The 15,769-nt window shown below is 46.6% G+C and overlaps 1 long non-coding RNA gene across 1 annotated transcript; it reads left to right on the top strand.

Moving 5' to 3' along the window:
• Nucleotides 1-81: 81 nt before the first annotated feature.
• Nucleotides 82-10,258, top strand: LOC118498014. Its single transcript, XR_004900536.1, has 2 exons — nt 82-295; nt 9,694-10,258. It is a non-coding gene; the product is annotated as an uncharacterized LOC118498014 (long non-coding RNA).
• Nucleotides 10,259-15,769: the final 5,511 nt, after the last annotated feature.

Raw genomic sequence — 15,769 nt, 5'->3', positions numbered from 1 at the left:
GGAAGTGGGGGTGCAGGCTTGTTTGGGGCTAGTGGGAGGTGAACTGCGGCAAGGGCGTAAGCAAATAGCGGGGACACTGTACGGAGGCGGGATGGTCGCAGGTGGCGAAGCAACCGCCTGAGAGGCGGGGCTAGAGGGGCCTCGGTGGCGCAAGAGGACCTAGCAGACACAGTGGAGACGCGAAAGGGAGACCAGTCTTCCCCAGGTTCCGATGCTGGAGGAGGCGACACCCATTGGGCAGAGGAGCCTTAGGGTTCCACGAAGGAATCCCGTAGGCCGGCTTCTGCGTAGAGAGGTGGGCCTGGGCTGCCTGGGTAGGCAGTGAAGGACTGTGCAGGCAGGATACTGATTATCAGGTTCCAGCTCTGGCTCAGTTTTTGCTTCGCCACGTAGTGGCTGGCCAGCCCCCTCCACTGTCAGGGTCTGAGTCTGCGTCAAGAGAGGGTCAGATAGAGTGATCTTGACTGGTCCTAACTGGTTTGGAGAGAGGATAGTAAGAAGCTAGGAAAATTCCTTGGCAAGTGGAATGGGAAAGCTGAGACAGATAGCTGAACAAACTGGCAGAGCAATTTATAGCCGCTACAGAAGGTCACCAGGGCGGGAAGCCCTGGTGCCTAGTAACGAGCAAAACTGGCGTTGGACCTGAGCCAGAGTGGCCTTTCCTCCCCTGGCATATCATTGGTCATGCGGTTTAGATGCCCTGACCTTTCAAATCGCTGGTCTGTGGGATGCTCTGACCTTTCCTCCATGGAGATAACATCTCCAGGCCCAGAAAAGCAGCAAAAGCAGTTGGGTGACCGACCAATCAGTGCAGACCATGACCCTGAAAGGATACACCTGGAAAAGCTGATAAATATTGTATTAAGATACTCCCCTGAGGCTGCCCCTAAAATCCCTGCCTTTAGAAAGCAGATAAAACACCTCAAGTTAAAGAAGCCAGAGCACACCCTCCTTGGGGCACGCCCACTTGAGTTTCCTCTCAGTGAATTTTCTTTTTCCTAAACCCTAAGGTACCCACAAAACTTGCAACCAAGGGAGCAGTGGGCAGTGGCAGCTTGTCCGGGGCTAACCCCCTGAACCTGTCTCCCAGGCCCCCTTTTCTCTGACTCTCCAGTGAGCTAACAGCAGTCCTGTCTAGGCTCACTTCTTCCCAATAACTTATCTAGGCAGCCAAAGTAGCCCCGCCTAGGCTTTATCCTGTTGCTTTTTCTGTCCTAGGCCCTTCCCTCTTTTCACTGTCCCCAGCTTTAGTAAATGTACTCTCAGAATCAAGTGGACTTGAACCCACACACTACCTGCCGGCCTCAGGCAGACTTGTTCTGCACCCAGCCTCTTTTGGTAACCCTTTGATAAGAACAACCTAAGTTTCTGCTTTTAAAATACCTAAGAGGCGAACACCTTTCCCCTGACCTATCCCTGTACACACATACCTGTTAATCAGAGCCCTCATCTTCAGACCCAGCTAATGTCGTTGCTGGGAATAGAACGATTCCTCTTTCACTGCACTTGAAATAAAGGAGTTCAAGTTCAAATATAAGTTTTTTAGATTTCCTCCTTTCCCCCAGGTACTGACTTCTGGGTAGGTAAAAATCTCCATCCAGGGTAAATGAGTGTTGGGGAGTACTACTTTTAGACACAGACAGTTAATACAACCAGACAGATGTATTAATTTGTTCAATTTTTGAGCCATATGTCAGCCACCATCCTAGAATCTGAGCAGACAGAGTAAAGAGCATTTGTGGCCTCCAGAAACATGTGGTCCAGTGTTTTCAGAGTGGCCTCTGGAGTTACGTTGCATCCCAGCTTTCTTAGCTCCCAGCTGTGTGTTCTTGGGCAGTGTATTTAACCATGTGAAGCCTTGAGTTTTTCATCTATAAAATAGTTGTGAAGCTTAAATAAAACAGTACATTTAAAATGTTTATCCCTGGCTGCTATGGCTCAGTAGATTGAGTGTCAGCCTGCAAACTGAAACAGGACAGGTTTGGTTCCTGGTCAGGGCACATGCCTGGGTTGCAGACCAGATCCCCAGTTGGGGGTGTGTGAGAGGCAACTGATCAATGTATCTCTCACAAACATCAATGTTTCTCTCCCTGTCTTCCTCCCTTCCCATCTCTCTAAAATAAATAAAATCTTCAAAATGTTTAGCATAGTTCCTGGCACACCATATGAACCCAGTAAGTATAAGTTGCTATTCATTGTAGTAGAAGAGGTGAGTAGGCAAAAGAAGTAGATACGTTCCAGTAGAAGCATGAGAGCTGGGTTGTGGGATTCCATATACAGAGTCAAAAAAGTAGTTGCACTTGAGCTGGACCTTTAAATGTGAGTAAGGGTTTTCCAGGTGGAGAACGGAGAAAGGCATTGCAAGCAGAAGAAACAATAAATACAGGCCCAGAAGTGTGGCTATTAGGGAACTATTCAGAAATATCCTTGCTTTGGGATTTGGGGCATCCACTTTTCACACACCTTGTGTTGCTGCCTCAAAGTAAAATAAGCATACTGGTTCAGCGCTGTCCCCCCTGGGACCTCTGCGCGCTTCTTCGTTCCAGCCTGTCTGCAGTTCATTTTACCCCTTGCGGCTCAGCCGCATCCAGTGCTTCCGTGACAGTTCCCCAACTGTTGGAGCCCTCATTGCTCTCCGCTTTCCCCAATTTCTGTAAGCACTTAATTTCTTACCACACAATTTAGCAGTAATTATATGTTGTCCTGTTATTTAATTATCTCATTTGTGTAAGTCTAGTCTCTCCAGTTCTCTCCCTCAGGGCAGGGATGGCATTTTCCCATTTGCGTCCCACATTGGGCTTGACGTGAGCTGTCTGTCCACAGATGTTCAGACAACGCCCATTGACTTGACTGGACACTGTGCTGCGGTGGTGACAGGCATAGACCCCGGTCATGGGATTTATTGGTTCTAGCAGAAGTACATTCATTCCACCTACAACCACAGAGGGCCCCCCGGGTCTGAAGCTAGTTGAAAATTTTTGAAGATAAGGTGTCTGTTCCCACATGTAAAATGTCCTGATGACATCCTTGTCCCTAGAAGCCTGAGAACACTAACAAACCACAAGTGTCAGCATAGACGCAAGGGCAGCTAGAGTCCTCAGTGACACCTAGATCACATATTGAGCACAGCTTTTGCCTTTGTTTTTGTAGACACTCTTAATTTGCACTAATCTGACGTCTGAGAGCTTATCTTGTGCTGGAGAATGTCCTGAGTATATAACAATTTTTTAAAAGATTGTATTTATTTACTTTGTTAGAGATGGGGAAGAGAGGGAGGTAAATGTAAACATCATTGTGTGAGAAATACATCGATCTGTTGCCTCTTACACACCCCCAACCTGGGGACCCAGCCCGCAACCCAGGCAGGTGCCCTGACTAGGGAATCAAACCTGCAACCTTTTCATTCACAGGCCAGCATTCAATCCACTGAGCCACACCAGCCAGGGCCTAGGTATGTAATAATTTTTTCTTAATTAGTGTGGTCCCTGCCATCAGAGAAAATAGTCTAGCAGGGCAAACTCAGTAGACAACTAAAATACAGAATGGTGTTTTTGTTACTTATTGTGGCACAGCAGACTCTCTAAAATTTAGTGGATTTATGCAATCATTATCTCTCACAGTTCTGTGAATTGACGGGACTCAGCTGGGCAATTCTGCCAGTCTCACTTGGGGTCTCTCATGAGATTGCTGTCAGATGGCAGCTGGGGCTGGAGTCATATGAAGGCTCAACCGGGACACTAGAAAGGCTGAGCCTCTCTGCCGTGCTTCACATGGCCTCTCCAGCTGGGGAGCTGAACTTCAGAGCTTCTAAAAGTACAAAAGGGGAAGTAGCCAGGCTTCTTAAGGCTTAGAGTTGGAACCTACAGAGTTTCACTCCTGCACTGAGTTTCACTCACACGATCAGCCCACAGTCAGTGTGGGTGGGGAAGACACAGGGGCTTGAATAGTGGTTAAGAGTTCTTGGGAGACTAGCAAGTGCTTTAGTGGGAAAAGTACAGGGTGCTATGGAAACACCTAGGAGAGGCTCATCACCTAGATGTGGAAGTCCTAGGAAGACTTCCTGAAGGCAGCAACATCTAAATTGATGAACCTAAGTGGTGAGAACTGGGAACCAGCCAGATGAAGAAGAGGAAGGGAAAACACAATTCAAGCAGGGGAAACAGCTGTGCAAATTCCCAGGGGGGTGAAGAGTAAAATTTAAGATCAGAGCAGCTGTCAAAGAAGTGGGGGTGGTATAGGGTAGTGGTAGCTCCTGAGTCCAGAGAGGTAAATAGGGCCAGGTCATAATGCCTCGTAAGCCCCCTGAGATGTCTAGATTCTGTCCTAAGGGTATGGGACATCAAGAAAGGAAGCAGGGGTATGATCAGGCTGCAGGGATCCTGAAAAGATTATTGGCTGCTGAGTGGGTGATGGTTTGAAGGAATCGAGCCCTATTTTCACCTTGTCCTTTCTAGCCAGTGACCTCACCTTCATCCCTGAGAAGGCTGAGTCATCAGCTCAGCACTGGTATCAGTTCCTTTTACTTTTTATTAGTGAGACTTTTTATTGTAAAAGTGGAAGCGCCTTTGTACAAGTTGTTTTGTTTTTTAATGTCAAAATGAATATGTCCTAGACAGCCTGCTACCCAGTAGGATCTGGACGTATGGTTGGTCAGGTGGTCACACGATTTATACCTAAGCATGCTGGGAGTTAAGGAGAGGAGGGGCACGCCAGGCTTGGGGGATTTTACCCCTCAGTTAAGTAAGGGTTGGTTAAGAGAGCACCTACGCTAGTGAAAAGTCAAATAGTACTACAAGACTTACAACAAAATACAGCAGACCCCTGCCTCACGCGGCTGCCTACTTTCTAGTCCAGCTCCCTGGAGGCAACCATTTTCAACTGGGAAGTTACGGGCGCAGCACAGAGGAGCACAGGTCCTAGAACTGCACTGTCTGGCATCCACCGTAGTTCTCCCACTTAGCAGCTGGGTAAACCTAGTCAAGGGAATCGCATCTTTCACCTTCGTGTCCTTGTCTGGAAGATGGGAATGAGAGTTGTACCCTTCTCGTGAGAACACATAAACTGCCTGGCACGTGGTCAATAAATGGTGACGGTGAAGAGGGATCTAACGTGAGAGCAGCTGTGAGTACAGCTGTGGACGTGTGGTTGCACTCTATGTAAATAAACATTAAGCGTGAATATGAGGTAGAGGAAATGACAAGAACAGAGACTCATTTGCAGAGGACTGGCTCTTCCCTTTGTTCTAAGGCCAAACTCTGTTTTGCTCTCAGTCCCATTCTCTTCCCGTCTCTTCTAGAACCTTGTCTATTTATCTTGTCTAATTATCATGACCTTCATCCAAAGCATACATCTCTCTACTCTTTTTTTTCCCTTCCCATCTATGAAATATACACAGGCCTTTCCTTTCCTGGGCGGGGTGGGGAGGGGCATCCTTCATTTGATCCTCCTGCCTTTTTCAGCTACAAACCTGTTTCATTCTTTCTATTTCACTTTTCTTAAGTAACACACATACTGCCTCCCATCCCTTTACTACGTGTCACTTTCAGCTTTGTCTCCACTCTGCCATCCCTGTTCTTCTGACACAGCTGTCACTAGGGTCATCAAGACCACCTCATTAACCACCAGTGGGCCTTTGCTCAGGCAGTCTGCAGAGCACTTGACTCAGCTGACCGTTCAGTCCTTAAATCTCACAGGCAAACCGCCTCACCATTGTGCTTCAGTATTTGTGTCAATTGTGCTGTTTCCCCAAGCTATTCAGGAGAGAAACCTTGAACTCAGGGTTGGCTCAGCTCCCTTCTCTGCCCTTCCCCACATGAGTGTTGACTCTCATTGCAAATATTAGAAACTCACTGAAGCTGACTCGTTTTTTTATTTTTTTAAAGATTTTATTTATTTATTTTTAGAGAGGGAAGGGAGGAAGAAAGAGAGAGAGAAACATCAATGTGCAGTTGCTGGGGGCCGTGGCCTGCAACCCAGGCATGTGCCCTCACTGGGAATTGAACCTGCGATGCTTTGATTCGCAGCCCACGCTCAATCTACTGAGCTACGCCAGCCAGGGTGAAGCTAACTCTTTAGAAAAGTTTTATCAGTATACAGAGGAGTGGGGGGACATCTAATGGACCCCAGATGCAGAATGCGGCTGGAACCCAGGAAAGACCAGAACTGAAGACTCGGGAGCCAGTGAAGTGAGTCCTCTCTCTAGCTTTCCTTCTGGGTTTCTTGAGATCTGCACAGACACCCCAAAGGTGTCAGACACTCCCACACCCAGTTAGTCACCAGGTCCTATAAAAATCGCCATCTTTTCTTTCCAACAGGCCCCTAAATCTGTCCCCTCTCCATGATGTCACCCATGTTTACCCCGTAACTGTTCTGTTTCTGTCATTGTGAATCCAAGGGTCCTTATGACATTAATGAAATTTAGTTTTAAATCCTAGCTCTAGAAATCATCTCCCTCTCTTTCTCTCTCCATATATGTATATGTATATCTATATCTATAATCTATATCCCTCAGTGATCTAGACTTCCCCCTGGATAATCAGCAAGCCCCAAGGCAGCAGAAGACAGTAGCCTGGACAATGTTCTGGTGGGTGGGAACTCTGGCAGGTTAAAGATGACGTCGTCGTGACCTAAGTTCTGTTTCAGTTCCTCAGCCCTAATGTGGAGTGACCCATGGCTACTTTCCCATGAAACTAGAACAGACCAGAACCTGTCCTCAAAACCTGAAGAAATGATTCATTACCTGTACCTCGCCTCTGGCCAATGAGCTCCCAGCATGACACCAAATCCTTAACCCACAGGATCTTGTGATTCTGCCCTATACAATAGGTAATGTGCATGCCATCAGGGAATTCAGGCTTTTGAGCATTAGCTTCCCATTCTCCTGGATGGCACCATCCATCAATAAAATAGCCAATTTTTCTCCACTGCAATTCCGGTGTGTAGTGTTTGGCTCTGTCTAGTGGCAGATGAACTCTTTCTGTTCTGTTATGATTGCTTCTTCCGCCTCCTGACCCCGAGTGTGAGTGTTGCCCACATTTCAGTTCTCTGTGCATTGTTCTGTTCTCGAACTACCGCCTGTGTTGTTGACCCCTAAACGAGAGTACCGTGGTTAAGAGCTTGGACTTCGGAGTCCTTATGGCCTGGGTTTGACTCTCCCACCAATTTCTAGTTGTGTGAACCTGGGAAAGTTGAATTTTTTGAGCCTCGATCCCTCATCCATGTAATGGGGATAATACTGGTTCCTTCCTGATGGGGTTGATGTGAGGATTCCCAGAGCAAACACATGTAAAGTGCTTAGTTAGCACAGTACTTGGCACGCAGAAAAGACTTGATAAACGGCGACAATTTTTAGCCTTACCCTTGTTCTCTTTTTTGAGTTCTAGCCTTAGGTCACCTGCTATACTTTTCTATTAGTTGTCCTGCTCTGACCTGAGACCCACCTGTCAGAATTCTCCAGGTGCTGCTGGAAGATGCAGCTTTCTGAGAGTTGGAGGGTGGAATGACCTGAAAAAGAATCCTTGAAGGAACCGCCCCACCCCCCCACCCCCCCACCCCCCCACCCAACTTCAGCCAGGCCTCAGTGAAGATTCAGAAGAGCAGTTTCTCTGTAAGCCTCCAAACCCTCCGCTGGAATCCGGGAGAGCAGGTTTGGCTGCCATTTAGAGAACAAATGAAGGATGTGAATCCAACCTTTTTAAAAAAAAAGCCCCGGGGGTGGTGAGAGGAGATGTAGCAGGATCAGTAGAGCTTTGAGGTGGGTGTAAAAAGTGAGAGCAGCACCCTCAGGGCGCTGAGCTGACTTAGGCTGGGGCCTCCCTCCAGCGCTGGGGATCTGGCAGCACGGAAGCCAGAGGCGCTCCTGTTTTTAGCTGAGCTGTTGCAGGTCCCCTGTGCCGCCCTGTGAACATTCCTCATTAAGCCCAATGTGGGGAGAAGCTTTCACCTGCCCCGAAGCCCTGGCTGCCACCTCCCTCTCCGCTTCTGGGTGGCAGCATTCCTACTGGCAGGGATGTGGGAAGGGGCAGCGCCCCACTCTCACCCAGTGCAGGGTGGGGGGTGTTGTGGACAGGGAGGGTAACCTCATAGCTGTTTGCTAAGAGGCCGCGTGGCCAGGTAGCTAAGATCTCTGGCTCTGAAGCAGAATATGCCCCTGTTCGAATGTCACTTCTGCCATTACTGTCTTTATGACCCTTCACAAGTTGTTTAACCTCTGTATGCCTCCTCTGTGCGATGGACACGGTAATAGGTCTATCTAATCGTGGTGAGTTTTAGTACGATAATGCAGGTAAGGCATGAGGGAGAGCCGAGGCCCCGTCCTTGCAGGAACAACCATCTCCATTCCCCCCACACACCCCGACAGCATGCTGTCTACACCCCATCTGGGTTAGTCCTCTGTCTGTGTGTCTGTCTCTGCCCTTGGACTATAAGCTCCATCAAGTCAAAGATAGAATTATATGGCTCTGTGCACTTGGAGCCCAACACAGGGCCTGGCACATAGATGAGCTTAATAAATACATGTTTACTGTTGGAAGGAGCTCATGAAACCATATCAAAGACTTGGGATTCCCTCTGGTCTCAGGGTCCCACTATGCACTCTGGGTCATTCACACAAATAGAGGGTCTAGGCCGGTCACTGCCCTGGGCTTGGGGATACCATGGGGAACGCAATCAGATGGGCTCCTGGCTTCATGGCATAAACTGTCCAAGGGTTGATGGACATTAAACACAAAACAACACTGGTGATACATTTCAATTAGGAGCATTGTTAGCAAGGAGAAGCCCAGGCTACGATGACAGCAGTTTTCAACTGGTGTGCTGTGGCACACTGGTATGCCACAAGAATTTTTAAAATCTGCAACTCCTGACTATTTAGTCAAGGACACTAACCTCTTTTCCCTTAGATTGTCACATAAAAAAAGTGAAAACAGCCAACACAACAGTATATGTCTGGTATGAATGAATCAAAATTATACCTATTTTGTTTTTTAGTCAGATCGGCATAAAACATACTTTTTGGTGTGTCGCAGAATTTTAGTAATTAGTTTATGCGTGCCATGAAATGAAAAAGGTTGAAAAGCGCTGTGCTGTGAGAACATACAGCAGAGACTACACTTGGGGAACGGAAGAATCAGAGTTTTCTGCGTGATGCGACAAGTAAACTGAGGCCCAAAGAAAGAGCAGGCTGGGTTGAAGGGGAGGGTGGGAAAGAGCTTTCCAGGCGGAGAAAACGGCATGTGCAAATGTCCTGAGGCAGAAGGGAAAGAGGCTGCTGGGTGGAAGACAAGGTTAATGTCCCTGGAGCCCAGCGGAGGTGCATGGGTTATGCAGAGGCTTGCAGACCATGATGAGAATTTAAGTCTTTATCCTAATGACAATAGCTAACATTGATTCATTTTTTGGGTGTGTGTGCACCGTGTTAAGTACTTTACGTGTGTTTCATCATTTACTTTTCACAACTTACCTAGGAGGCTGGTGCTATTCTCTCTGTACCAATGATGAAACCTTGGCTCAGGGAACTGAACTTGCTCAGGGTCAAACAGTTGGCAGAGGCAGAGCTGGGTTTGAACCCAGACATCAGCATCCAAAGCCTGCGTCCTAACCTTTGTGTGGCCCAGCCTAAAAGCTAAGTGCTGTCTTTGATCTGAGCTGCAAGTTCCTCAAGACCTAGGTTTCTCTTTCACCGCTTAGTCTCAGATCCCCGGAACTGGGGGAACCCACGCAGAGGCTCACTCCCGAGTGGCGGGCGGAACTGCAGGCAGTGCGGCCAAGAACGGAATCGCCCCTGGCCGGGTCTCCACCCACGTGACGAGTTTGGGCGCCCGCACCGCGGAGCCGCGGAGCGGCCGCAGTGCGGTGGGCGCCGGAGTGTGCGCGCTCCCGCTGCCGCGACAGCTGTTGAGATCCGGAGGTAAAGGGCCCCCAGAGCCTCCTGGGTGGAGAGGGAGGGCGCCCCTCGGCGTCCGGCAGGGGGCTCTCTCTCCCCGCTATCCCCGGGCAGGGCGCCGCATCCCTGCCGCCTGGATCACGTTCCCTCCAGCCTTGAGGAGGAAAACTGCGTTCATTTCTGATTAAAAAATGACTATTTTTAAAAATGAGCTTTACTCTTTATTTCTCTCTGTCCTCTCCCACGGCTAGAGACAGAAAGCGACACCGAGAATCCATTCCAAGCGAGCAGCCAAGAGGAAACGCAGCAGCTCCCAGATGTTGATGTTTTGTTTTTTGACATAAATCTTTGCACTCATATGGGAGTTTTCATTGATTCATGTTCCCATCTGCTGAATTTCCTTTTATTTATTTAATATGGCTTTTTGGGGAAATCTTGCTCTGAAGCTCTGGAGGAGCATAAACCGCAACCGCTGCACACTCTCCACCCGCTCCCAGCCCTGGCTGCTGAGAAAGGGGTTCTGGCATCCTAGAGAGAAGGCTGCCCATGTCCCCATCTAGGGGAGCAGGCGCCTAGGACCCCTAGCTTGGGGCCTGCCAGAGGCTGTAAACTCGAGAAAGAAACAGTGTGAGTCTAGTCACATTGAGTCTCTGTTCCTTTTTCTTCCTGCCCACTCACACTATGCATTCCCTTCACACTAAAACACACTTACTTTGGGTTTAACAATTTGGAAACCAGGAAACATCTAACAGTGGGCATCCGCATCAGGCGTGTTAGAGGCTCTCCTCTTCCCCAGCTCATCCCACATGTCCCCAACCCACTAGGGAATCTTAGTAATTAAGTGCTCCAACTTCAGCCAGACAGCCTTTGTTTAAATCCTAGCTCTACTCTGTAAAGTGCATTCTTGAGCAAGTTAAACTCTAGGATCCTCAGATTCCTCATCTGTAAAATGGGGAGAATTATTATTTCTTTCTCAGATACAGGTACATTTCACACATGAGGAAACTGAGGCTGAGAGTAGTTCAGAGAGCTGCTCAATTAAGATGGCACCAGGACACCCTCCTGGGTCTTTTTGATCCTCATCCTATCTCACCGCTCACCCCTTGCCCAGCTGCTCATCCAGGTTTCCCAGGATCTACCATCTGCCTAGCAGAAAGGGGGCACCTTCTTTTCCATGAGGCAGAAGAAAGGTCTAGCTATTAGTGGTTTCAGAGTGTGTGACCAGTATCCCTTTGACCTTGGGACATGGACCCAGGCTTGGAAGGGACCTGGAGGTCATCTTATTTGGTTTCCTACCTCATCCTCACAGGCTTCCCTGCCAGGTGCTGAGAAAGCAACATTTTACAAGGCAGCTCCTTCCATCTGAGGCTCCTCTAGCTATTAACAGACCCAAAGACGGTGGAATGGGACCATTTGAATGTGAAAAACCATGACTGCCATAGACAAAGCCCCTTAAGACCTAACACGTCACTAAGGCCCAAGGCAGTGTGTCCAGTCCTGAGGAGAATGGAGGGATTCCTCAAAGCGGCAAGTTAATTCCATCACACCCTCCTTTGTGAAGCATGTATAGAATGCACATTCCTTCCCTACGTATATCCCATCCAGCCCAAGATGAGTTGCTTAGGCCTCTCCTTGCAGGGCAGGGTAGGGCTGCATATCTAGGACTCTGATTTGGTTCTAAGCTTGCCCTGTAGGTTCACATGCCTTTAACTCTCCACCCATGTGCACTGTTTTCTGGAACTCCCACTTACTGTGTGGTAAGCAGTACGGTGGCTCCAAATGTCCTCAATGCCTTATAGGAAGTAAGCCCTCAAAATTTTTATTGAAGAGAATCAGATAGCATGGGAGGGCACTTCTCTTCACTTTGCCTGACAACCACCTAGAAAGAAAATACTGCATTTTTGAACTACAGCCTGTTCACGGGCCATATGATTCATCTTTGAGATTGCTGGACAATAGAAAAGAAGAGGGGAATGATTAGAAATAAGCTCTGAGATAACAGAAAGGAGGAGGCAACACCCTGTAGTGAGATGGATAATTATCCACCAAAATTCATCCTTAGCTTCTTTCATGGAAGCAGAATTAAGCTGGGATGGCCAGATGACTAAAGAAATGATGCGGACCACATTGAGGCCACATTCATAGAACCTTACACAGATATAAACCCTGACATGTGCTCCTCCTTTTTCACCAGCTGCATCTCAAACATGACAGCAATCTGGCCTCAGCCATGCACTCCATGACAAGGCCCTAGAGTAACCTTGATTTCTTAATGACTCTGTGGAACAGAACAGCGTGCTGATCTGAAACACTCCCTTAAGACCATTCTATCAGAGAAATAAAAATTCACATTTTTTAAGCTACTGAGTTATGACTGGCTTTCTAGTTATAGCAGTTGAGTATGCTTAAATTGAAACAGAGCGGAGGAAGTGTGTTGAGACAAAAAAAATGGCCCAAATGAAAGAACAGATCAAAACTCCAGAAAAAATACAACTAAGCAATGAAGAGATAGCTAACCTATCAGATGCACAGCTCAAAGCACTGGTGATCAGGATGCTCAAAGAACTGGCTGAATTTGGTCACAAATTAGGTGGAAAAGTGAAGGCTATGTTAAGTGAAATAAAGGAAAATGTACAGGGAACCAATAATGATGGGAAAAAAAACTGGAACTCAAATCAATGGAGTGGACCAGAAGGAAGAAAGAAACAACCAAACAGAAAAGAATGAAGAAATAAGAATTCAAAAAAATGAGGAGAGGTTTAGGAACCTCCAGGACATCTTTAAACGTTCTGACATCTGAATTATAGGGGTACCAGAAGGAGAAGAGGAAGAGCAACAAGTGGAAAACTTATTTGAACAAATAATAAAGGAGAACTTCTCCAATCTGGCAAAGGAAATAGACTTCCAGGAAGTCCAGGAAGCTCAGAGAGCCCCAAAGAAGTTGGACCCAAGGAGGAACACACCAAAGCACATCATGATTACATTACGCAAGATTAAAATGAAGAAGAGAATCCGAGAAGCAGCAAGAGAAAAGGAGACAGTTACCTACAAAGGAGTTCCCATAAAACTGCCAGCTGTTTTTCAAAAGAGACCTTGCAGGCAAGGAGGGGCTGGAAAGAAGTATTCAAAGTCATGAAAGGCAAGGACCTGCATCCAAGATTGCTCTATCCAGCAAAGCTATCACTTAGAATGGAAGGGCAGATAAAGTGCTTCTCAGGTAAGGTCAAGTTAAAGGAGTTCATCATCACCGAGCCCTTATTATATGAAATGTTAAAGGGACTTATCTAAGAAAAAGAAGATAAAAAACATGTTCAGTAAAATGACAGCAAACTCACAATTATTAACAACCACACCTAAAACAAAAACAAAAACAAATTAAGCAAACAACTAGAACAGGAACAGAACCACAGAAATGGAGATCACATGGAGGGTTAGCAACAGGGAAGTGGGAGGAGGAGAGAGGGGGAAAAGGTACAGAGAATAAGTAGCCTAGATGGTAGGTACAAAATAGACAGGGGGAGGGCAAGAATAATATGGGAAATGTAGAAACTAAAGAACTTATAAGTATGACACATGGACATGAACTAAAGGGGGGGAATGTGGGTGGGAGAGGGTGTGCAGGGTGGAGGGGAGTGAAGGGGGAAAATGGGACAACTGTAATAGCATAATCAATAAACCGTATTTAAAAAAATAAAATAAAACACAGTGGAGGTAGTGAGCTGGTTGAGAGCCTGGGCTTCAAAGTCAGGTTGCCTTGGTGTACACCGCAGCTCTGCCCTTACAGCTGATGACCCTGGGCTACTGATGAATGTTCCTGAGCCTCAGTTTTCTTTCCAGTAAAATGAGGGGGATAAATACAACACTATCAGGACCACTTTGAAAAGCAGTCTTTGGGCTTGTTCATTAAAGCTGAAGATACTTATAGCCTATAATGCAGCAATTCCATTACAAATTATATTCCCTAGAGAATTGTGGGTGTGTACACCAGAATGCATGTACAGAAAAGGCAGATAACCTCAATACCCATCTATAATGAATGGAAAAACCATATTTTTCTGTGTATAATGCATACTTTTTTGCCCAAATTTTTGAAGGAAAATAAGGATGTACATTATAAATGGGTATAATGATTACATACTATGGGTATAAAATGGGTATGATAATCCTTTGTACAATGCACACGAAAACATGGGTGTGCATCACACACCGGAGCACATTATGCACATACGGGTGCATGGAAATTGTGGCATTTCAGCCAATGAAATGTACATCAATTAACTTCAGATACATGAAACAACATAAATGAATTCCATAAGGATTTATGCTAAAATATACCTCAAAAGAATATATATTGTATTATCCCATTCATATATAGTTAAAAATTGACTTATTTAGGAATTAAAAATTCCTAAATATGATCTAGGAATGCATACATAGGCAATAAAACTATAAACACGGATATATGTAAGAATAATATTATTATTCTTACATATTGTAATTACATATATAATTGTAATATATTACATTATGTAATATATTAATGTTATAGAGACAATATGTGTTTTTTACATCTTCTGTATATCTGTCACATTTCACAACTAAGTTTATAAAACATCACTTAGTAGTGTTGTTTGAGAAGTGAATGGGGTAATGCATATAGCGCACTAAGCTCCATTGACTGGTGTATGGAATGTGCTTGATGAAAGTGGCTGTTTGTTGTTTGTTTTTTTTTTAAGAAAGCAGGGAAGGGAAGGAGAAAGAGAGGGAGAGAAACATTAATGTGAGAGAGAAACACTGAGTGGTTGCCTATCACCATGACCAGGGACTGAACCTGCAACCCAGGTATGTGCCCTGATTGAGACTCCAACCAGCAACCCTTCACTTTGTGGGATGATGCCCAACCAACTGAGCCACACCAGCCAGGGCGAAAGTGACTTTTTTCATGTTGAGGAAAAGATTTGGAACCTTGGAGAAGGCCACATGCCACATGATCAAATTAAGAAAATAATAAAATTAAGAAAAGACCCTATTTTTTCCTTTAAAGCACATTGGCTTCCTACTTCTGTAGCATCCTATGTGTAAGTGTAAATGTGTGTGTTGGGGGAGGGGACTGATTTAGGGTTAATTGACCATCAGAAGCTTCGTGCAGAATTAGAAAGCTTCACTCTCCCCCTCTGAGAAGACACAGAGTGGAGGGGCCTGGATGAGAGGGCAAGAACAGTGAGAAGAAAATTACACCTGTGCAGGCCCCATAGGACAGATGCAGGCGGGTCTGAGGCTCCAGCCGGCCCTCAGGATGTCTCCCGCACACCCTCTAGGCTGCATTGTGCTTTCTGCAGTATGGATGAGGCCTTAGAAGTCAGCACAGGCTACAGGAGGATGGCCCAGGCCCAGCTCAGTGACGGTGAGGGAAGTCGTTCTGCTGACTGTGCTTTAAGGCACTGTGGAGGCATCCAAGATTAAGAGCAGTCACCAGCCAAATGGTGCTGGGATCAGCTAGGCGGCCAGGAAAACCTGGCCAGAGTCTTCTAGCTTGGAGATGCCAGCAGAGGTGTGCACCTCTAGATGCCACGTCTGAGGGTCTCAGAACTGAGACTGCTGTGCCCAGACTTGACCATGACGAGCTCTCTAGCTGTGTCTCCCTAAGCGGAGCTCAGTTTGGGATCCTGGGGAAGCCTCACTTCCCAACCAGAGTGTGCTGATTTCCACACTGGGTTCTGATACACTTTGTCATGTGATGGAAGTCATGGAGACAAGGGAGGTTAAACCTTGAACCCCCCACCTGGACTGTGGGTTCTTGGACTAGAGACTCCTTAGGATTTTCCCATTTTACCCTGACCCCTCCTGGTAAATACAGTTCAGTAATCCTACTCACCCCATATCTGC

The sequence above is a fragment of the Phyllostomus discolor genome, chromosome 13, assembly GCF_004126475.2.
Source record: "Phyllostomus discolor isolate MPI-MPIP mPhyDis1 chromosome 13, mPhyDis1.pri.v3, whole genome shotgun sequence".
Taxonomy (NCBI): Eukaryota; Metazoa; Chordata; class Mammalia; order Chiroptera; family Phyllostomidae; genus Phyllostomus; species Phyllostomus discolor.
Note: the sequence above shows the minus strand (reverse complement) of the source record. Positions and strands in the feature narration are given on the sequence as shown.